This window comes from Erinaceus europaeus, chromosome 3, assembly GCF_950295315.1.
Source record: "Erinaceus europaeus chromosome 3, mEriEur2.1, whole genome shotgun sequence".
In the NCBI taxonomy this organism is placed as follows: Eukaryota; Metazoa; Chordata; class Mammalia; order Eulipotyphla; family Erinaceidae; genus Erinaceus; species Erinaceus europaeus.
In genome coordinates, this window is record NC_080164.1 from 113,614,982 (window position 1) to 113,638,910 (window position 23,929).

Consider the following 23,929-nt stretch of genomic DNA (forward strand, 5'->3'; position numbering starts at 1 on the left):
GGTGGCGGCCATGATAGGCCGCCGTGGCCCTGCCCCATGGCCCTGCCATGTCTGCTGCCCCACTCCCAGCGGCCGAGCAGCATGGAGGGAGCCCATGCCCAGTGCCCCACTCCACGCGGCAGAAAGCCAGCTCATGCGGGCTGGCGTTGGGCTCCTGTGGGCTGGCGTTGGGCAGAAACCACAGAGTGGTACAGAGATAAATGTTCCAGAAACAGCAAAACAGTCTCGTGAAGAAAGGGCAGACGCCTTTGGAGATCTCTTCACAAGCAGAAGAGAAGGCCATAGTGCATAGGTAGCCAAATTGTCTTCACTTATCTGAGAAATGCGCAGGTCTGGCCCCACGTTGGGCACCATATGTTGTTTTATCCGGGCTGGCTTCACGGATGGGTAACAGAGACAACCAGAGACACACGGCTGGGCTGAGAATGCAGTTTAATCTTTATTCACGAACGGGCAAATCACCACACTATGTGCTTTTCTCCATCATCCTCTCTCCACCGCTGCTGCTGGGACTCTGCCCGTCCTTAGCATAGGGGACGGGGAGAAAGTGGGGTGCAAAAGTAGCAAGGGGCAAACCAATTCTTCTCAGAGGTCGGGGGGAAGGGACCATACCAACAATGGAATTGTACCTCCATTGTTGACATATAATTTTATAAATTAATATTGAATCATTAATAAAAACAAAGAAAAAATACAAGTACTCCAGGGGAAAAAAAAGAAATTGTTATTGCATTCGGGACCTGGATATGTACAACAGTGACAATAAGAAATTACTGAGAGGTGGGGAGAGGTCGGAAGAATAATGATAGAGGAAATTTTTATGAGGATTTATGTATTTATGGTAAAGAAAGGGAACTGAAGCATCACGCTAGTACAAATGATGCCAAGGGTTGAATTTCGAACCTGTTGCTTGCAAGTCAGGCACTAGCCACAGTCACTGCCCAGACCACTAAAATCTTAGCAGAAAGCTCTCCTGAGAAGACCTAAAGTTTTTTTTTCACTTTATTTTTATTTATTTAATAATGATTGACAAGACTGTAGGATAAGAAGGGTACAATTCCACACAATTCCCACCACTGGAGTTCTGTATCCCATCCCCTCCACTGGAAACATTCTCATTTTTTATCTCTCCAGAATTTACAGTTTTCTTTGAAAACCAAAACTCTTCTTGGACTAGGACCAGGACCTTATGCTGAATTTTGGTGGCATCCTTAATTGATCAACATGTTCTTGTTTGTTTGCTTACTTGATTTTGTTATTAGAAAGAATTCTTTTCAATAGGATCCCTCAGCAGTACATTTTCTTTCTTTCTTTTTATTTATTTATAAAGTGGAAATATTGACAAGACTATAGGATAGAAGGGGTACAATTCTACAAAGTTCTCACCACCAGAGCTCCATATCCCATCCCCTCCCTTGAGAGAGTTCCTATTCTTTATCCCTCTGGGAGTATGTATTCAGGATCATTATGGGGTGCAGAAGGTGGAAGGTCTGGCTTCTGTAATTACTTCCCCAGTGAACATGGGCATTGGCAGGTCCATCCTTACTCCCAGCCTATCTCTCTTTCCCCAGTGGGGCAGGGATCTGGGGAGATGGGGCTCTAAGACACATTGGTGAGGTCCCCTGCTGAGGGAAATCAGGTTGGTGTCATGGTAGCGTCTACAACTTGGTGGCTGAAAAAGCATTAAGATATGAGGCAGAACAAACTATTAAATAATCAGGAACCCAAAGGGAAGAATATAGCAGATGAGATATGAGGGGTCTCCATTTTGGAGAAAGCTAGTTGGTCTATTTTAGATATATTCTGGGGAGCACATGTCTTTACTTGCTTTTTCTTGAGTCTGACACCTAACATGCAAGTGGACCAAAGTTATTGTCTGGGGAGATGGTGTCAGAGTTGGAAATAGGATTAGAAAGCTGGATCAGGGAAGATAGTAGCTCCCAAATATGAGAAGAGTATATAAATACCATTATTTATATAAATACCCAATATTTATATAAATACCATTATTTATATAAATATCCATCAATCTGTTCTGGGACCCATATTCACCACAGGAGCCTGTGTAACCTCTGCACCCATGTAGGTCTGAGCTTACATTCCATGGCCATAGCTAGGAACATTCTAGTCTGCACTCACTTCAGGACCTGAGAAGACCTGAATTTCTTGGGGACTTGATTTATTGGGAGAGCACACTGGAGTTCATGTAGGACTGTTCTTAGATGAATTGAGCTCCATAGTCCTTTTATAAGTTTAATTCATTCATTCATTTTCACAAGAGCACCATTCAGCTCTGATAATTGGTGCTTCCAGGGATCACACACTTAGGATCCCTCATAAACAAATTCTCTGTGCTTCTTTATAGCGACCTCCCTGGTCATACAATCTTTTTACTGTGAAAAGCATCAGAGAAGCAGCAGCTACTACACAAGCCACTTGAATAATACTACTGAAATGTATGAAATGTATTTGTTATTTACAACAGGATGAACACAAACATTTATAAATAATTAGGATTCATATTTTTATGTATATTCCTGAAAGTAAAGTTTAGCCCAAGTGACAGCACACACTTACCCTCCCCCCCAACACATACACAGACTTGGGTCTCTTGGAACGGGTGTTAACAGATAATAGAACTATTGTTATATTACTGTACTTGCTTCACTGTATTCTGGAACTAAACTGTCTACTTCCCTAATATATTTTTAATATTTATTTATTTATTTATTCCTTTCTGTTGCCATTGTTGTAGTTATTGTTATTGTTATTGATGTTGTCATTGTTGGATAGGACAGAGAGAAATGGAGGGAGGAGGGTAAGACAAAGAGGGAGAGAAAGATAGATACCTGCAGACCTGCTTCACCACCTGCTGGTGGGGAGCCGAGGGCTCAAACCGGGATCCTTACATTGGACCTTGTGCTTTGTGCTATGTGTGCTTAACCCACTGTGCACCGCCCGACTCCCTCTAATATATATGTTTTTAAAGGAAGCACTATAGTGTAATTATTTACCTTGGTGACATGTAGCTCAGACCTTTTTGCCCTGAAATAGCAATATGAGAAAGGCAGTGTTGAAAACTTTTACCTGACATTGAGAACATAAGAAAAACTCCTGTAAATCCATTTTGTGGTATTTGTTGTCTTTGAAACATGATGCTGTCTGGTTGTAGGTCAGTCTTTCAAAGCCTTCTATCTCTCAGAATCATCAAGCTTCACATCTGAGTGAAATGAAGCTAGAAACTCCTTATAGCTAGCTAGTTTTGAGGATTTTCTTTAAAAAATGCCTTTTGATCACTTGTATAAAGTGGAAGGCATCTCTAGTTTCCTTATCTATGGTTACTTCTGACTGATTTGGAGTTTCTTCTGGGATCCTATTCTGATTCATCATGGTAGCAGTTTTATTTGCTCTTGATTTAATCTTTTTTTTATTGAGGTGGTTTATATTTTTCTGTTCTGTCGTTCTTCAGTTGTTGTGTTTTGAGTACAAGCCACACTAAACTAGTCTTTTCACAAATGCAGTCACAAACCTCAGAAAGTACAACAATAGCAACTGAAGCAAAGACTGATGCAGTTCAACCATCACCAGTTAGCCAAATAACACCTCCAGTCCAAGAAAAAAACAAAACAAAACAAAATGAAAAAGAAGAGAAAGGAAAAAAAAAGAAGCAAAAATAGACAATTATGCAAATCTACTGTTCACTATAAATTCTAGGGCTAGCAAGAGGAGAAAGGAAAGGAGAAAAGAAAGACACACACACACAGAGAATGAGTCAACTCCGAGTCAAATTTCTTCCACAAAATAATTAACAAATGAGTGCCAGTGAATCCAGAAAGCAAAAGAAGGAAGGAAAAAAAAAGATCCGTGAAAGGAAAGGTTTTTTTTTTAAATTAGCTGAGTGGAAAGAAAAAAGAGGGTGAAGGGAAGAGAGAGAGAGAAACACGTTTCTCCCACAGTGGATAACACACCCAGTCACTGATCAATGGAAAGAGCAACAACAGTTAATTTTGGTGAACTTGAAGAGGAGGGAAAGGGACATGAGTATAATATAATATAATATAATATAATATAATATAATATAATATAATATAATATAATATAATATAATATAATATAATATAGTAATATGTAAATATACATATAATATAATAATAGTAGTAATAAAATAAAACAGAGTAAAAAGCCCTAACAGTCAGTCTACAGCTTGGCCCACTCCAGATTGCCTGCACACAGCCTGGTCCCCTTCCTAAAGGAAGCAGAGACAACCAATTATAATAAGTATTTAAAAAAAAAAAACGAAAAAACTGCAGCTAGTCTTTCCCAGGCAGGGCTGAAGCCCTGATTGGTCAGGTATTCTGTCACTCAAATAGAGCTCCAGCCCCCCTCAAAAAGAAAAGAAAAGAAAAGAAAAAGGCTTGGAATGACACCTCTGCTGAGCCAGGAATCTTGGTAAAGAAACCAGCTCCACAGTAAGCCTGCTAGGAGAAGCTGGCTAGCAGTGGGGCTGGTTTTAGGGTGGGGGGAAGGGTGAGTTCAGAAATAATCAAGCCAAAGATCTCTTTCCTTTGTCCTTTATAACTCTGTTTGCCAGCCCAAGAATGGGTTATGGGATTCTTTTTTGGTGTCACTCTGACCACCCCTTGCTGTCCCTTACCACTGATGACCCAGAGATCCTACCCTCTCCTGAGAGTCTCAGGTTGGAGAATCCCTGCTTCTTTTCAGACCTCACATCAGGTATTGTCTCTAAGTCGCCATCTTGGCTCTGCCCCAGGAATCCTTAATTTCCTCCATGAGTATGTATTATAAATTTATGAGGTGTGAGGTTCCTGCTGTCTTAGGGTTCAAAAAGACAATCGATAGTTAATATTATTATCACATTATTTGTTAATTGGGTTAACTTTGAAAAGTCCCTTTGTTATGGTTTGCTGTACAGTACCCAGATCTTGTATATAGCTGTGCTATTGGAAGCTTCTAATCTACTTGGTCTAGGCTTTTGAGAGAGTCCGCATATCAAATACGTAGCCTATATATTAAAAAGATTCAGTTTGTGTTTTGAGAAACTTTGAGACATACAATTGATTTCCCCCTCTCATATTAATTAACTACTGATTTATATGTCTACATTTTGCTAGGAGTGTACATAAACACCATTCCCACCACCAAAGGACTGTGACCCATCCCTCCCGCCCACTCCCACCCCTCACTGGCCCAGGAAGCTACATGTCTACCCCTCACCACTGGGTTTTTACTTTGGTGCCCTACTTACAATTTGATCAGGTCCTGCTTTTAGTTTCCCTTTCAGATCTTCTAAGTCAGCTTCTGTTGATGAGTGGGATCATCCCATACTCATCTTTATCTTTCTGACTTAGTTCACTTAACATAATTCCTTCTAGCTCTGTCCAAGATGGGTCAGAGAAGGTGGGTTCATTGTTCTTGATAGCTGCATAGTATTCCATTGTGTATATATACCACAGCTTTCTCAGCCACTCATCTGTTGTTGGGCACCTGGGTTGCTTCCAGGTTTTAGCTATTATGAATTGTGCTGCTATGAACATAGGAGTACACACCTCTTTTTGGTTGGGTGTTATGGAGTCCTTGGGGTATAACCCCAGGAGAGAAATTATTGGGTCATATGGAAGGTCCATGTCTAGCCTTCTGAGAGTTTTCCAGACTGCTCTCCACAGAGGCTGTACCAATGTGTCCTGGAGCTCAGCTTCCCCAGAGACCCACCCTACTAGGGAAAGAGAGAGGCAGACTGGGGGTATGGACCGACCAGTCAACGCCCATGTTCAGCAGGGAAGCAATTACAGAAGCCAGACCTTCTACCTTCTGCAACCCTCAACGACCCTGGGTCCATGCTCCCAGAGGGATAGAGAATGGGAAAGCTACCATGGGAGGGGGTGGGTTATGGGGATTGGGTGTTGGGAATTGTGTGGAGTTGTACCCCTCCTACCTTATGCTTTTGTTCACTAATCCTTTCTTAAATAAAAAATTTAAAAATAAAAAAAAATAAAAAAATAAGAAAAAAAAAAATAAATGCATCAGTTAAATAAAAAAAATAAATAAAATAAATTTATGAGGAGTCTTAGTAGAAATTTAAGACTTTCGAATTAAATGTAACAAGAGAGAACATAGAAAATGTTCTATTAGAAACAAACAGTTGTGGCATGGGGCTGATTCAGAGCACATGACATTAGTCCAGGGGCCCTGATTTAAATGATGGCATCACATATAACTCTCTCTCTCTCTGAGACAAATAAAAATTCAAAAAAAGAAAACAAGAAAGAAAAAAATCTAAATAGCCATTAAGAAGCTAGTCAAATGGACTTGGAAATCAAGAACTGACAATATAATAGAGTCATAGATTTCATTTTTTAATTATTAGGTAAGACAGAGAGTAACTGAGGAGGACAGAAAAACAGAGAGAGGGAGAGAAAGACAGACACCAGCAGACCTGCCTCACTGCTCTTGAAGCAGACCTCCTATAGGTGGGGAGGAGGGGCTTGAACCCTGGTTGTTGTGCTTGGTAATATGTGCACTTAACTAAGTATGCCACTGCCTGGCCCCTGTGTTGTAGATTTCAGTTTTCTTCTTCCATGATATTTTTTATTTTAGAGAGAGAACGATGGAAGGAGACACACAGAGGGACCCTAGAACACTGCTCAGCTCTGGCATATGGTGGTGCCAAGGACTGAACTTGGGATCTTGGAACCTGAGCCATAAGAGTCTTTTATTTTTTTAATTTTTATTTATAAAAAGGAAACACTGCCAAAACCATAGGATAAGAGGACTACAACTCCACACAATTTCCACCACCAGAACTCCATATCCCATCCCCTCTCCTGATAACTTTTCTATTCTTTATCCCTCTGGGAGTATGGACCCAGGGACATTGTGGGGTGCAGAAAGTGGAAGGTCTCCTTTCTGTAGTTGCTTCCCCACTGAACATGGCCGTTCGCAGGTCGATCCATACTCCCAGCCTGTCTCTTTCCCTAGTGGGGCAGGGCTCTGGGGAAGCGGGGCTCCGGGACATATTGGTGGGGTTGTCTGTCCAGGGAAGTCCGGTTGGCATCATGGTAGCATCTGGAACCTGGTGTCCTCTCTGAGAATCCCAGGTTGTAGCAGTTTTCTCGCGGAACTCACACCAGGTATTGTCTCCAAGCTGCCATCTTGGCCAAAGCTCGTCATAAGAGTCTTTTACGTAACCATTATGCTATCTCCTCAACCCTATTTTCTTTTGTAATATCTTTGTTACTATTGATTTTTAGTTTCTAGGTAGAAAAAAAAGTACTGTAAGTACAAACAACTATTTAAATCTGTCAAATTATCAAAAAACAGCCATCAAAAATTACCTGAGGTTAGAGAGATCTATAAAATACTGGATAGTAGAAAAAAGTGCTCTGAATTCCAATTCCATCAGGACATGGAGAGAGAAAAGGAAAGACATCCAGAAGTAGTAATAGATGTGGGTGTGACATAGAAAGGAAGTGAGGGCAGGACCATAGAAAAAATGGGCAAATATATACAAATATAGATAGTTATAGAAATAATAGTCAACAAACATCTGTGACCTTGGGAGAACTACTGCAGTTTTCAGTGGAGGAAATGGGGACATAGTATTCTGGTGGTGGGAACAGTGTGGAATTATATCCTATTGTCTTATAATTTTGTAAATCAATATTAAATTAATTAAAAAAACAGGAAAGCTATCAGGGGAGGGGATGGGATATGGAGATCTGGTGGTGCGAATTGTGTGGAGTTGTACCCCCTCTTATCCTATGGTTTCGTTAATGTCTCCTTTTTTTAAATAAATAAAAAAATTTCAAAAATTAATTAAAAATTTAAAAGTACTATAAACACAAATATATATTTAAATCTGTCTGATTATAAAAAATACATAGGCATCAAAATTAACTAAAGTTATGGAGATCTATAAAATACTGGATGGCCATTTGTGAAAAATTTTGCATGTGGTCTGAATTTCAGGTCTAAAATAAAAGGCCTCTTGAGCGGCAGGATGACTTTTGTTACCGGTATATAATAGAAACCAGGACAGTGAGGGAAAATTCTTGGAATATCATTTGTTTTCTAAGCATATATAAAAATGAGCCATGCTAGATTTCCACCTCAGTCTCTCTGTATTAGGTTATCCTATTTTCAGGTATGGAAGAAAGGGTCAGGAAGAAAGAAATATAGATGGAGGTGTTGGGAGAGATAAAATGCATGAAAGTAGCTCATCAAAGTCCACTTTTAGTAGCCACCTGTTGAAAGTGAAGAGAAGATGAATCACCAGCTTAGACCCATGACAGCTTTTCTGAAATGAGAAAAAAGGGCCCAGTAAATGCATGCAGCCTGTTCCTATCATCTCTTTAATAACCTGTAATATTGTAGCAGGATATTTTTGTCACGCTGAATCTGATTGATGGTCTTGGCTATAAGACATTACAAGTGTAGAGTAAATTGACCGAACACCTAAACATACAAATTATTAAAAGGAGGGGGAGCAACCGTTGGCCTCCTGGGGAAAGCAGGCAGGCTTTAGTTAAGATGATCCTATTTCCAAGTGCAATTTATAGTCTATTGACTTGTGCCAGTGTCTTTTTAGATGTGAGGAAATTGTCATACATTGCAAATGAGAAGCTGTTTTGACACTAGGATCTCTGCAAGCACTGGGGAGAAATGCTATCAGCTGCCTGGTCTGTTAAGGTTAAATGAAGTTGCATTGTGGCCCAGAGACAGGCATTCATTTCCTTTTCTTCCCTGGGCCATGCCTGTGTACAATTACTCTGATTAGGATGAGTAACAGTGTGCTTCTGACACCCATTGTATTGACAGTGAGCAGAATTTTCCACTCAAGTGGCGTCAGTCATTACTTACCCTTTCAGATATTGTGACAGGGCAGATCCATGTCTGCCAGTCAAGTATATCAATGACAAAGAGGGCTTAGACCCTGGCCACACACCTCTAAATTAAAGCAGTCAAAATCATCTTCACTGCAATACTATCAACCTCTTCTTCGATGTGACTTTGACAGCCTAACATCAGATTTCTGGGTGAGGTTTGCTTCCTTCCCCCACCCAGCATGCCTTCTCCCTTTCTTTAGGATTTCACTCATATATTCTAATAGAGTATTTTTTAATCATTTTTACTGGGGGAGATTAATGGCTTACAGTGCATTTATGGACATATAGGCACAGCTTTTCATCTCCCCATGATATGTGTCTGCAGAACATTCTCACCCCTAACTTAGGCCCTTTTCCACCAATATGGACCAGGACCCGAACACCCTTGCCAGCCTCTCCCAACTTCTCTTTTCTCCTTTCCCAGAGTCCTTTGATTTGGTGTATTAGGACTATTTTTGCAAGTGATTTTATTTCTTGAATTTAGCAAACAGGTATTGTTCACTCTATACATTATTCTAAGTTAGAAACAAAAAAAAAATGACAAAGTCCCCTTTGATTTGGATTTGGGAGATTTTAGACTGGGGTGAGGTCTGGAAAAGACTGTAAGAGCAAGGAGAATTTGAGGATGGGTGATGGTGTACCTGGTTAAGCACACACATTACAGTGTGCAAAGACCTGGGTTCAAGCTCCTGGTCCCCTCCTGTGGGAAGAAAACTTCACAAGAGGTGAAGCAGGGCTATAGGTTTCTTTTTATTTCTCTCTCCCCTTTTCTACCCCTTCCCTCTCAATTTCTGTCTGTCTCTATTCAATAAATAAATATAATTAAAAAAAAACAAGGAGAATTTGATCAACAACATATAGAGGGCACACAACATAGAACCCACAGAGCTATGCACTGTAAAGGTTCAAAGAAAAACAAAACATAGTCTCTTGTCCTCAGAGTACTTCCAGCTCAGCACTGAAGATAAAATATCCATAGACATTATTTTTCAGTCAATATCCTTGTGTGGGTGTGGGTATATAGAATAAAAGTTATGCAAAGAGTCTCTCATGCCTGAGGCTCCAAAGTCCCAGGTTCAATCCCCCATACCATCATAAGCCAGAGCTGAGTGGCGCTCTGGTTAAAAAAAAAAAAAAAAAAAAAGACTCCATGTGCTAAGACTGACATCACATTAATTTCAAGCAAAATGCTGTGAGAATCCTCCAGTTTATGCCTGGTCTCAATCCATTGGAGCTGCTGATGGAACAAATGGGACTTATACAAATCCAGGAAAATCCAAGGTGAAAGTCTGGTAGATTTGGTCTTTTCCACAGACTGGTGCCCTCTCTCAGTTGTAACATATGGTGAGCAAGCTTGCTGGGAATGTTTTCTGAAAATCACCAGTCCTGCTCATGAGGACTCTGTTCTTGTGATCTAATTACCTCTCAAAGACTTGGTCTCCATATACTATCAAGTAGGGGGCTGGAATTGCAACATATATTTGGGGATATATTCAGTCTATTCACCACCCAACACCAACTTTCTTATCAATGGCTTGTCATAGTTAAGAATAGGACTAAAAACCTAAATTAGGGTAGAGATTGCTCCCAAATATGAGGAAAGTATATAAATGCCACTAACTGTAAACCCCACTGATCTAGAGCCCATGTCTATTCATATTTAACACAGAAGTAACCTCTGTATCTCTGTGAGTCTGAGCTGTCATTCTGTGGTCACAGCTAAGAACATTCTAGGCTTCACTCTTCAGGACCAGTCCTTCCTTGAATGGCAGAATATGTTGACCCATCCTCCCTTCAGAGAGTGGGGGAGTCCCTACCATTGTTGTTTCACACTGAGGGCAGGGTCCTGGAGAGGCCCACAAGAGGGCTTATGATAATGTTCCTGATGGAAGTGACCAGTGATGATGGAGAGAGGGCTGGCTCTATTAGAGGTCTACGCCCATCATATCAATGTAGGAATCCCAGGATTCCTGGACTAGAGCCCCAGATAATGGGGTGATCTGGTCATCAGTAGGGCCTTAAAGTATGCTGGTCTCTTGCCCTTATCCAGATTTTGTAGTCCTTACTTTATCAGGCGAAGTTGAACTTCAGGTGATTGAGGGAGGTCAAGTAAAGGGTAGGAGAGGAGAGTATCTAGGCCTAAGTGGAAAATATTTGATTAAGTACTTTGTGGTGGCTTTTGGGTAGTAATAGTTTTAAGCATCTTTACCCTGATGTTTTCCTCTCATAGAAATGTATTCTGATCTTTATATAATCTGTAACCAACTGTTATTTTGTCTGGACATTTTACTTCTGGTGTATGTTACATAATGCATAAGTTTACAAATAAATACTCCTGGAAATTTGGGATAGACAGGCACACACTTGACAGTGTCCCAGCTGGCAATGTCTTATGTATGTGTCCCACCTGACCTTTGAATTCCCCATACTTAGCAGGTAGAGCCCCTGGAAAGTTCATGGTGAGTGTAATGCCATGATTGATGTCCAAGGCCAGCATGGAAGGTGGGATGTCATGGGAACACCTGCATCTTCATCATCCTGCCTGGGGAAAGGCACTTTTTCAATGTGCCTCAGCGCTGCTGGAGGCAGGGATCTGCTCTAACAAGCACACAGACCTACATGAAACCTCTTTCAGTGTAGAGGCCCCCCTTCACAGATGTAGAATATGAGTCACCAGGGAAATGCAGCTTTTGCCTTCACTCTCCAAGATTGTTTTTAAAATACTTGGTGAAGAAGAGATCTATGAGAATTCTTATCTCTTCAATTTAAGTATCCCATTCATAATGGCTGTGCACTGAAGAGCCCACAGTAGCAGCCTGTATAGCTATGCTTATTCATGTCACACTGTGTTCCCTTGCATTCTGAAGTATTACAGCAAATGTTTTCTGTTTTATGATTCTCTTAACAGGGTTTCACACCCCATACCTCTTAATCCTGGATCTTCTTGCAATTACTTATATTTTGAATTATTGGACTTTGAGGGAAATATAAGTGATGCATTTATTTTGTGTGTCAGTATGTAAGCATACATATGCACCTATCTATTAAATGAAAACATTCTCCCTTAAAAAATACAAATGCAAATCCACGAGATAAGATAATTGCAGAGGTGACTGGAATATAATGACATTTTGCTTTTGAGAAGATTCATGTCAGAATTTCCTTAAATATCTCTAAAACTAAATATGATTTTAATTTACATATATTTTAGATGTCATCTTGTATGATACTATGCAATCTTATACAAGTTCACCTTTAACTATATATCTTATGATATATTAACATACAAAAACTGTATTGTTATACAATATTGACATTCCTAGCTACTTATGGCCAGGTCTCTTGTACTGATAAAATGAAATATACTTTTATATATTTTAGAATGCTATGACATAGCAATAGCCTACATCCTGGTCTTTAAAATCAGTCATGTATAGCTTATAAGCATTTATTTTATTGGGAGATAGTTCCTTTGGAAAAAAATATATGTTTAGAATTAGATGCAGAAGTGGCAACCCTCATTTATTTAGCCAGGCTGTACAACAAATGGAACCTTAGGGAATGGAACCTGCTTTAGATTCAGTTGCAAGAAACATTTTTTTTGGAGATGTGTCAAATTATATGGGGAAGTTTCTCGCTTAATCTTTCAAAAGAGAGAGAACCTCCTACCCACCCTCCAATCACATCGCCTCCTACCTTAATTTACTAAAGATAACTTACTCTCTATCAACTGCCTATATGTCTTGTGAGTCATATTGATCTTAGACATGTAATGCAATCCTTGGCTAAGATAAAATTGGTTTAACGGTATCCTTCACCCCTCCCTGAACGTCTAATGATACTTACGCATTCAGAGGACAATACAGACCCTTTTCCCCATTAGGAGAATGTGTCGAGCCTGCTTACAATAAAGGACAAGGCTTCCCACAGCCTCATCAATACCTTGATAGCTCTGGGCTAATGGAATCTTGTGACTTTCGGTTCTCATTGATAAGAGACCCTGATGTAGACACTGATGGGTGGACATTCTCTGTTTGCACATGCTCCCCTTTACAGCTTGCTCCATGAAGTACATTTTCAGCAAGAGGTCAAAACTCCTGCACTTCTGGCCCCATACTCTCAGTCCCCTTAATTTGGAAAGAACAGAACCAATTTTGTTTGGTGATTATATACAGTTTTGCTTTTCCTTATTCTCATCCTGTTAAAAAATTAGAGGGCATTTCCCCAAACTTGGAAAAGGTTTGTATTCTTAAGTGGGAAGTATGACTTCTTTTACAGATCCATCTCTCTAGAGACTGGAAAAATGCACCTGCTATCAGCCTTAGTGAGTAGACACTATTTGTCATGAGCACCAGGAGATAGCTTTGTGTATCCCTTACTCAGTCTTCCCAACAGCCTGATGGAATTGGTGAGGCCCAGTATCACCTACATTTAACAGGTATGGATGAAGGTTGGAAGGTTAAAAAACAAGCTTCAGGGCCAGGGAGGTACCTGAACGTCAGAGTATAGGACTTGTATACCTGAGACCCCAGGTTTGATCCTTGCCACCACATACCCCAGAATCAAGCAGTTCTCTGGTTTCCCTTACAAATAATTAAATCTCAAAAATCTGCTAAATCTACATCAGCTCCTTAGAAAGTGGTGGGCTGACTCTGTTACTTGCTGTGTGCCCTTTCAGAGGACTGGCTTTTAGGAGTACTATTTCAGGCAGGTGTTTTAATTTCAGTTAACACAATTCTGAGATTGGCAAGCGGATCACTTCACTGATTCTCCTAGGGGAATTCCACTTCATTTATGTCAAGATCTCTAATCAAAATGGACAACATTATGCCTTGTTCCAAACCTGTGCCAATCCAATAATAGCTAAATAATGCATCCAATAGATCTGGCCAAACTTGATCTCACAGCTCCATTTGGGAATATTCTGCAGGCAGGAGTTTTGAAAAATACCATTTTTACTTTTGAAATATCTCTGTCAGACAGAACGGTGGATGTACTTGCACCTCAAGGGCAGAAGAGCATAGATTTCTCTTCTGTAAATATTCTATTCCTCATTTCTGACAGTGTGTGATGATTTAACTTCTTTGGGTTGGTTTGGCCTTATTTATATCGGCCACTGACCAGAAATGACTCTGCTTTTACAACCTATGATGAGACTCTATGGAGACAGTATTTAGAAAATGGAATGTGGGGTGAAAATGACTGACATCAACAAAACAGGATTTGATAAATGTCAGTGAGGATGTGGAGAAAGAGGAACTCTGTTACACTGCTAATGGGAATGCAAAATGGTGTGGCCATTATGGAGAACCCTTAAATTAAAATTAAAATAAAAATGGGACTACTTTGTGATCCAGCAATACTGCTCCCAGGCATTTACCAAAAGATATGACAGCACTAATCTGAAGGGATATATACACCTCCATGTTCATAGCTGCATTATTCACAATAGCAAAATGTGGAATCAACCTAAAAACCTATTGACATGTGACTGGATAAAGCAGTCATAGGACATACCAGCAATTAAAAAAAGATGATATTGTGTCCTTCAGGACAAAATGGATGGAACTGGAGGTGATTATGCTTAGTGGAATAAGTAAGGCAGTGAAAACTTTTATATAGTTTCACTCACATGTGGAATCTAGAAAAATGAAACACATGAACTTGTAAAAAATAAATAAACAAACTAACAAAAAACAGTGAACCTGTCTCTAAGACCTTGGGAAAACTATTGGAGGGGGTGGGCAAGAACTTTGATGGCAGGAGTGGTGTGAAACTATACAATTATTATCTTATATCTTGTAAATCACTGTTTATCACCAGGAAAGGTAATATAAAAATGAAATTGGATTTCACATATAAGGAAAAGATTTGATAGAAAATGATAATTCTTCTATATGCAAATGAAGGAATTTTTAAAAAAGATTTTACTTATTTATTAATGAGAAACATAGGAGGAGAGAAAAAGAACCAGGCATCACCCCAGTACATGTGCTGCCAGGGATTGAACTCAGGACCTCATGCTTGAGAGTCTGATGCTTTATCCACTGCACTACCTCCCAGACCACCAAATGAAGGAATTTTGAAAGAACTTTAAAAGATATTATTGAGTGTGTGTAATATAAAATTTGCTTTATTTTATGTCAGAATTTGCTCTCACTCTGTCTCTGAGGTTTTGTTAATTTCTTTGCTTATTAATAAATTTGGTTCCCAAAGGATGTTCCTAAGTGCCAAATGGCTAACACTGTCATCTGTTGGGATGGGGAGTGTTCACTCCTTGTCCCCTCCTCATCCAGGTTATTTATGTTTCTATTTTTGAAGGTTCATAAACCAAGGAACTTCTGCAGTGACAAACATGGGCTGAGAGCCTGTCAATATAGAAAAATATTTGAACAGCTAGGGAGACAGCTCAGTGACAGGGAACAAGACTTGTGCCAAGTCCTGAGTTGGATCCCTGACACCACACATGCCAGAATGATGCTCTGGTTCTCTCTTTCTTGTTAATATATAAACAAATCTCTCATATATCCTAAAAAGGTAAATAGTTGATATTGTCTTATGGGGGAAACATCTCCCACCTTGTCATTTCAGTAAAAGAAACACCTCGACCTTGTGCCAGTGAAAGCCTTTCTCTAGAAGCTATACAGTAGACCCTTAATCTATAGCAATAAAGATTCTTCAACAAAAATAAAAATAGCAACCATGATTTAGATGCTAACAAATGGATACCCTTTGGGAATTAAAACATCTCTTAAAGGAAAAGTGGAAAAAGTTCTGAAAGCAAACTGGAAGGAGATATTCATGGGAAAGGCTCTTTGAGTTAGCTGCCCTTGGAAAGCGAGCAACTGCAGTCAAGTCTCATTACCACCACTGGGTGTCACCCCAGGCAGCCCCTTAGAAGTGCTTTGTCAAGGTTAAAACACTGCAGAAGAAACACTCAACTCCACAAACCAAAGGGGAATCATGAAAAGAATAAGAAAGGTGTCTAACTGTCTCAATGGATGTTAGGGTTTGGAGCGAGAGAGGAAAAACCACAGTGCTGCAGCATGATGTCAGGTAGCAGTTTGCTTTGAAATTGAGCCATTATGAGACCCAGCTGGTGATGCTTTTCAGTTCAGAGGACATGCACCCCAATCATCTGACGAGGGTGAGAGCAGACCAAGACCCAACTAACATTTCCGATAGCGTGATAGTAATGACATAGCATTTTAAATGATTTAGATCCGTATAACTTATTGTTTTTCAGAGAGGTGGTTATCGTTTCACAGTAAGTGGGAGTACTTTTCCCATTTGTCTTCTGGCTGTGTGGGCAGTATTCACTCACAAGAAACTTAAAAAGATCTGCATATTTGCTCTGGGGCCAAGAGGTAAGGAAATAGACATATTGGAATTCTTGTTGGAATAGTTTAAGGAAGGTGAGAAGTGGAGGTTGGGTGGTGGCACACTTGCTTAAGCACACATATGACCAAGAACAAGGACCCAGGTTCAAGCCCGCTCTCCCCACCTACAGTGGAGACACCTCATAAGCAGTAAGGCCAGTCTGCAGGTGTCTGTCTTTCTCTCTCCCTCTCTATCTTTCCTGTCTTCTCAATTTCTCTCTGTCTTGTCAAAAACTAGAAAGAAAAGGAAAAAATAGCTGCCGGAGTAGTGGATTCTTTTTGTGTTTGTTTTTAAAGTTTTTGGGTTTTAAAAAATATTTATTTACTTATTCATTCCCTTTTGTTGCCCTTGTTTTTTTTTATTGTTGTAGTTATTATTGTTGCTGTTATTGATGTTGTTGTTGGATAGGACACAGAAAAATGAAGAGAGAAGGGGCAGTGCAGGCACTGAGCCCCAGCGATAACCCTGGTGGCAAAAGAAAGAAAAAAGGAAGGTGAGAAGTAAAATTAGGGTAGAGAAGTGACAGGGGAGGGGGAATAAGGAGGTCATTTAAAAACTTATGTTGTAAGGGCTGGGTGGTAGCGCAGTGGGTTAATCGTACATGGCGCACGTACATGGTGCAGGATCCCGATTTGAGCCCCCAGTTCCTCAGCTGCAGGGGTCGCTTCACAGGCGATGAAGCAAGTCTGCAGGTGTCTGTCTTTTTCTCTCCCTCTCTGTCTTCTCTTTCTCTCTCCATTTCTCACTGTCCTATTCAACAACAACAACAGCTATAATAATAATAACAACCACAAGAAGGGCAACAAAGTGGGAAAAATAGCCTCCAGGAGCAGTGAATTTGTAGTGCTGGTACTGAGCCCCAGCGATAACCCTGGAAGCAAAAAACAAAAACAAGCAACAACAACAAAAAAACATTGTTGTCTTGTCTGGTTGTATGAGCCCAGAAGTCTCTGGTTCCTTAATTTTTACTCCTGTTGTTGTGTTGTGAAATTCTTCTCCCTTCCCACCTTTGTTTCTCCATTGCACTGACAAAGGAATCTTAATTTTCACTATGCAGCTAGTAGGACCAAGTGAGAACTCCACAGTTCAAGTCTGATAGAAACTAAGTTTTTCTAGAATTCCAAGTTGGTAGTTATCTCACTTTCTTACTTGGGAAAGCTTCTGTGTGTAACAGGCATATAGAATGACACCACTTGACTGCAATCACTTAGTAATACACTTAAAAAGAAAGCTAGTGAAACTTGTTGTTTGGTGTTGGCTGTTCTCTGGTGTTATCATGGAACTTAGACCTTTGCATTCTTCAGTTCTGCCATTATCAGTGAACATTTTGATCTTGTGCTTTTTGTCCCTTGGTCACAAAAAAGCCTTGGGTATTTATTATGTCCAAAACAAGAAGGGAGAAGTCACAGTGAAGAAGTTCATCTCTTGATGATGTGGATGAAAAGTCCTCTGAAAACACAATGGGCTTGTGCTTAACTTGAAATTGACTGGAGACATGGCACATGGTGATCTCTGACTATAAGAAGACTGCAAAGTTTCAAGTTTTTTTCCACCTTCTCTCATAGTGAGTGTAAGGAGAGATGGGGGTATTGAGTCAACTAAGTCAAGAGTGCCTGTAATAAAATTCTGCACACAATGTTTAGTAGAAACACTGTTATATGGTGGTAGTTTTTAATAGCATTGTAGCCACTGATAAGCACAAGATCCAGGTTATTTTATAGAAAAATTCACCAAACGTTTAAATGTGAAAAGAAGAAGAAGGAGAGAGAAAAGACAGCAGAAAAGCAAGTAACGCATTCATCTGAAGTGTATGTGTCAGTGAAGAAAAATGCTAATTCCTATTTGGCAGACAGTTTCTTGCACCTTATATGATCAGTCAGCGTTAAGTTCCATAAATTCAAAGTGACTGAGTATAGTATAATATATCTGTAGGGAGAAATGTTTTTTTTTTAAATTGTATTTATAAAATGGAAATATTGACAAGATTATAGGATAAAATTTTATAAATAAAATTTTTTAAAAAAGATTTCCACACAATTCGTACCACCAGAACTCTGTATCCAATCCCCTCCCTTGATAGCTTTCCTATTCTTTACCCCTCTGCTAGTATGGACCTAGTATCATTATGCGGTACAAAAAGTGGAAGGTCTGGCTTCTGTAATTGCTTCTCCGCTGAACATGAGCATTAGCAGGTTGATCCATACCTGTCTTTCTCTTTCCCTAGAAGGGCAGGAATCTGGGGAAGTGGGGCTCCAAGACAAATGGTGGGGTTGTCTGCCCAGGGATGTCAGGTTGGCATAATGGTATCATGGAACCTGGTGGAACCTGGTGGCTGAAAAAGAGTTAGGATATAAAGCAGAACAAATTATTGACTGATCATGAAACTAAAGCCAAGAATGTTGCAGATGAAGATTTGTGATCTCCATTTTGGAAAAAGCTAGTAGATCTATTTTAGGTATATTCCAAAGGGTCCATGACTTTACTAGTTTTTGCCTGCGCCTAATATCTAAGATGCAGGTGGACCCAGGTTATTGTCTGAGGAGATGGTGTTGTAGTTAGAAAAATGACTAGAAAGTTGGATCAGGGAAGAGTAGCTCCCAAATATGGGGAAAGCATATAAATATTGTTAGTGTAGGGAGAAATCTATATCTAAATCTATGTATATATTTATGTATCTCCAAAGATGATTAAAACCACAAAAATTAGCAGTCACTTTTTTTTTGCCTCCAGGGTTATTGCTGGGGCTCAGTCCCTGCGCTATGGATTCACTGCTCCTGGAGGCCATTTTTCCCATTTTGTTGCTCTTGTTGTAGTTGTTACAACTTTTGTTGTTGTATAGGACAGAAAGAAATCTAGAGAGGAGGGGAAGACAGAGAGGAGGAGAGAAAGACACCTGCAGACCTGCTTCACCACCTGTGAAGTGACCCCCCTGCAGGTGGGGAGCTGGGGGCTCCAACTGGGATCCTTACGCTGGTCCTTGCACTTTACACTATGTACACTTAACCTGCTGCATTACCACCCAGCCTCCAACATTCACTCTTTTACAAATATTTATTTTAGTGAGATAGAACACTGCTCATATCTGGCTTATGGTAGTAATGGGATTGTATCTTTGACCTCTAAGTCTCAGATCACTACTGTTGTGATGTCTCCTTGAACCCAACTCCCCTTTCAAAGGATTGCGTATTCATTCATTCATTCATTTGTTTGTTTGTCTGTTTGTTTATTTACTTACTTATGAGTGAGTGGGACTAAGTACATGTCCCTGGCACATCTGGGGATCAAACTCAGAACCTTATTTCAAGTCCTGCATTCTTTCCATTGTGCCTCCTTCCAGGTCATTCAACATTCATTCTTGATTTGAGCTAAACAATAGGCAGCAAGTACTGGACAGGGAGAGCTAGACCAAAGCAACAAGGTGCTTTCTAGGAAGACACTGGGGGCCAACAACCTGTCCTGGTCTAGAAAGCCAGCTGGTGAGACCGCCACTTCACTCTACTGGAATGATAGCCAGTATGTGAGAAGTGAAATAGTGAAATAGATCTGGAAAAGAAATAAAACACAAACTAAAAATGCATAAGAAGTGGTAAATACTACTACTAGTTGAAGAGGCAGTTATTGCACACCTGAAAAAACAAAACAAGGACACTGAAAATGTACATAGAGTCTGAAAAAAATTTAAATTATTTTTACTAGTGCACTGCTCAGCTCTGGTTTATGCTGGTGCAGGGAATTGAATGTAGGACTTTGGAACCTCAGACAAGAGCGTCTCTTTGCATAATCGCGATGCTATCTATCCCTGCTAGTCTGAAGATTCTTATTCTATCTCCTTCTACTTACTGAAACCGAAGTTTTCCAATATGTGAACAGCAATCAGAAGATTTTATTGAAGAAGACACTCATTGGGGTTCGGTGGTGGTGCACTTGGTTGAGTACACAAGCTACAGTACACAAGGACCCAGGTTTAACCCCTCAGCCCCCACCTGCAGGGGCAAGCTTTGCAAATGGTGAAACAGTGCTGCTTCTCCCTCTCTACCTTTGCAAGTGGTTAAGCAGTGCTACTCTCTTCCTCTCTATCTTCCCTAGCCCTCTCCATTTCTGGCTGTCTCTATCCAATAGACAAATAAATAAAGATTAAAACATTAAAAAAGAAGACACTCAATTTGATAGCAACTGGAAATAAAAAGTGAGGGTGAAATGCATAAAACCTATCTGAGAGATATGTCAAAACATCTCTGAGGACAGACAAATGCTCTAATCCAGTGGAAAGATGTAATGCTTTTGGGGAATAAAACTCAGCAATTTCAGGATTGTTCTAGAAAGAGGCTAGAGCCCACAGGAACTAGCCTGGCTTCAATAGGCTCTGGGAGCTGCATACATTGTCAGAGATAGTCTCTTCACTATAGGCATTTGGAATAAAATGTTGAGTTCTTCCTGGCACCACTACTTTTCTTTGAAATGACATCATCAAGGGCTCTTCATTCTAGATCTGGAAGATGATTTCTAGACTCTGATAAGTTCTTTCTCTTTCCCAGTATCTAAGGTGGTTCTTCTATTTTCACAGAACTCCCAGCTCACTTTCTTCCTCATGGTAAACCCTCAGGGAGAAGCTGGTTGCTCTGCATATGGTCTGGCTTTATTCTGTCAAAACACCCTGAGAAACTTTGGATTTACTGATTGATTCCCAGTCATGGAAATTCAACCTGCTCCAAACAGTACATCCTTTAATTTTTGAAAAGAGTATTAGTGAATTGGTCTGACACGTGATAGGAAAAATTTTCAACTTTATTCTCAGTAATTGATTTCCAAAAGTTCAGTCTTTATTTTCTTTTTTCACATTGAACATCATAAACCTCAACCAGACAAAACACAAGTTAGATTTATGTAGTTGTTGCTTTAGCTATACTGCTGATAGACTTTAACTGATTCTGTAGTGAATAGTCTACTGATAACTTCTGGGAAGAACAAAACATTTAAAGAGATTCTTTTCCAGAGTACTGTAGTCTTATTGAACATTTTATAAAGCTAGAGTATCATGGACTGGGGATATAGGGTTTTCAGTATTTTCATGCCTGAGACTTTGAAGTTCCAGATTCAGTCTCAGGCAGTCCCAGACCAGAGATGAACAGTACTCTAGTAACACACACACACACATACACACACACACACACACACACACACACACACGATAAAACTTCTAAAATAATCTAAAGGAAAAAAAGAAGAAAAAACCCCTAACACTCAGTGTTTCATGTTTTATTTATTTATTTAATTATTTATTTATCTATTTATTTTTAATCACCACCAGTGTTAGCTGAGGCTCAGTGTCTCCGTGGTGAATCTACCACTCCCAGTGGCCATTGTTTTTTCTTCTCCCACCAAATTTTTTTAGAGAGGAAGGGAGCTAGAAAAGGAGAGAGAAAGATAGATACTGGCAGACTTGCTTCACCACTCGTGAAGTATCCCACCTATAGGTGGGGAGCAGGGGTTTGAACCTTGTGCATGGTACTGTGTACTCTCAACAGGGCGTGTCACTACAAGTCCCCCATGTTTTATGCTTTTAGAAGTCATTAAGACTGTTGGACACTCTTGGACATAAAAAGATAAAAAGTTATTTAATAATAACTGTTAAATAATGACTTAACATAAGTATTAGAGTGACCATATCCAGAGGAATGTGGTTAGCTCTTGAAAAAAATGTCAAGTCTTGGAGATGGAACTAAACATTGTAAAGGTGTTGAGCAGGGCCTCTGGGAAGGGTAGGAACCTAAGAAGTCAGAAGCAAGCTAGTGACATTGTGTCAGAACCAGAGTGGAGGAGAAGATGGCATCCTGCCATTTTAGGAAAGAGAGAGAGAAAAGAAATCACTTGTTACTAAATATACTGATCTGCTTATATTGACATGAATTCATTTGTAAAATCAAATAAAGGTTTTTGAATGAACTTATGCTCAGATCCCCTGACAATTTCATCAGAAGAGCTTTAGAAAAATTTAGCTGCTTAGAGAATGGTTGCCTAACATGCATCTTGTTTTGAATAAACCAATAATGGACTTAATAAGAGTTGACTGGAAATGTTTGTCACATGACAAATGGAAATGATTTTCCCTTTTGGAGCGTGATGTTGAGCATCAGGGAAGGAATCGAACACAATGTTGAATTTTCATGCTCTTGAGTCAGGACAAGCCATGGCCAGCCTCGGATAAGTGCTTTCAATTAGATTTCAGTTTGTCATGCCTACAAGCCACTCTTTCTTAGGTCTGGTCCAAGCCCTGCAATGGCTGGATATAATGCAGTCTGGGTCACATCACTGGCATACAGGGTTTAGTTATGTTCAGAAACAGTTGAATGTGTGATAATTACCAGCACCTCTTGCAAAACTTAGGACATTTATATCCTAGAAGACAGTCTGTATGCCAGTACGTCTCATCATTGGAGATTTTGCCTGAGGAGTATCTTTTAAAAAGTTAAGCTTCAGTTCTACTTTAGACCAATTGGAAAAGAAGTGGGGGCTGGATCTCAGCATTCTCTAAAATCTTTCCAAGCTGCCTATTGCCATATACCATGACTAGAAATGCAAGTAATTCAGCTATCAAAGACTTAAAAAAAATGTTTCTGGGCAAAGTATTGCATCATCATATGCAACATATATCTCAGACTCAAAAACATAACAAAACAAACAGTAGCTTGCCACTTAGGTTTTGCATTCCACACCTCACATACCATCACTCTATTGTTGCTGGTGGGGAGACCCATGGAAGCTCACAGCTGCCAACACATTATTCCAGCTGAGTACAGTGTTGGGGAAAGAAGGTCTCTTTGCTCCTAAGGAGGGGATAGTTGAGTGAGTGGTTTGAGAAAAGCATTGGGGGAGGTAGCTGTTCTTTTTTTCCAGGTGTTTGGGCTGTCTGAAGGCCCCCTGTCTGCACTTCCTAGTCATTTGCCATTTCATTAGCTGCCAGGTTTTCAATTTCTGCCTCTTGGAAGTTACACCGCTTTGAACAAGTCCCCACAGTAATTGAATTTGCCACAGAAATAGAACACTGGAAAATTTCATTTTCTTCTTCCCTGCATGAAGGCAAGCAAGCAGGCAGGGCTGTACACATCTATCCCTTCTGGGTTGCTCCTGGCTTCTCTGCCATTGCGGCCCATCTCCCTTCCTTCCCTATGCCCTCACCCAAAGCAGGTAGACAGCTACACACAAAAAGGCTTGCTTTCAAATCATCCTGGAGTGCATCAGCTTGTCACTTTGTAATTTTCTTCTAAATGCCTTCCACAAATAATGGTTTTCAAAATGAGCATTAACAGGCTTGATTACATGAAATTGTCCTTTTAATTTACACCAGGATTCTATTGATCACACAAGTGCAGATTAAAGTGTTCAATGAAGCCCGTGATGAGGTATTAACCAGCTAAGGGTCCTCCAGGGGCCGCCAGGGAGGCCAGGAATATGCTAGAAGTGTACAGTTATTTCCCCATAATGAAGTGGCACTATGCGAAGGCATGAATCGCTGGCAGGAAGAATAGATCGGAGATGATGAGCTCTTCAAAGTCATTTCTGCCTCACTCATTCAGCCTCATGCCCAGATCCTCTTGCGATTCTTCTGCATTACTTGTCATGAAATGCCAGGATTTACTTAGCCAGCT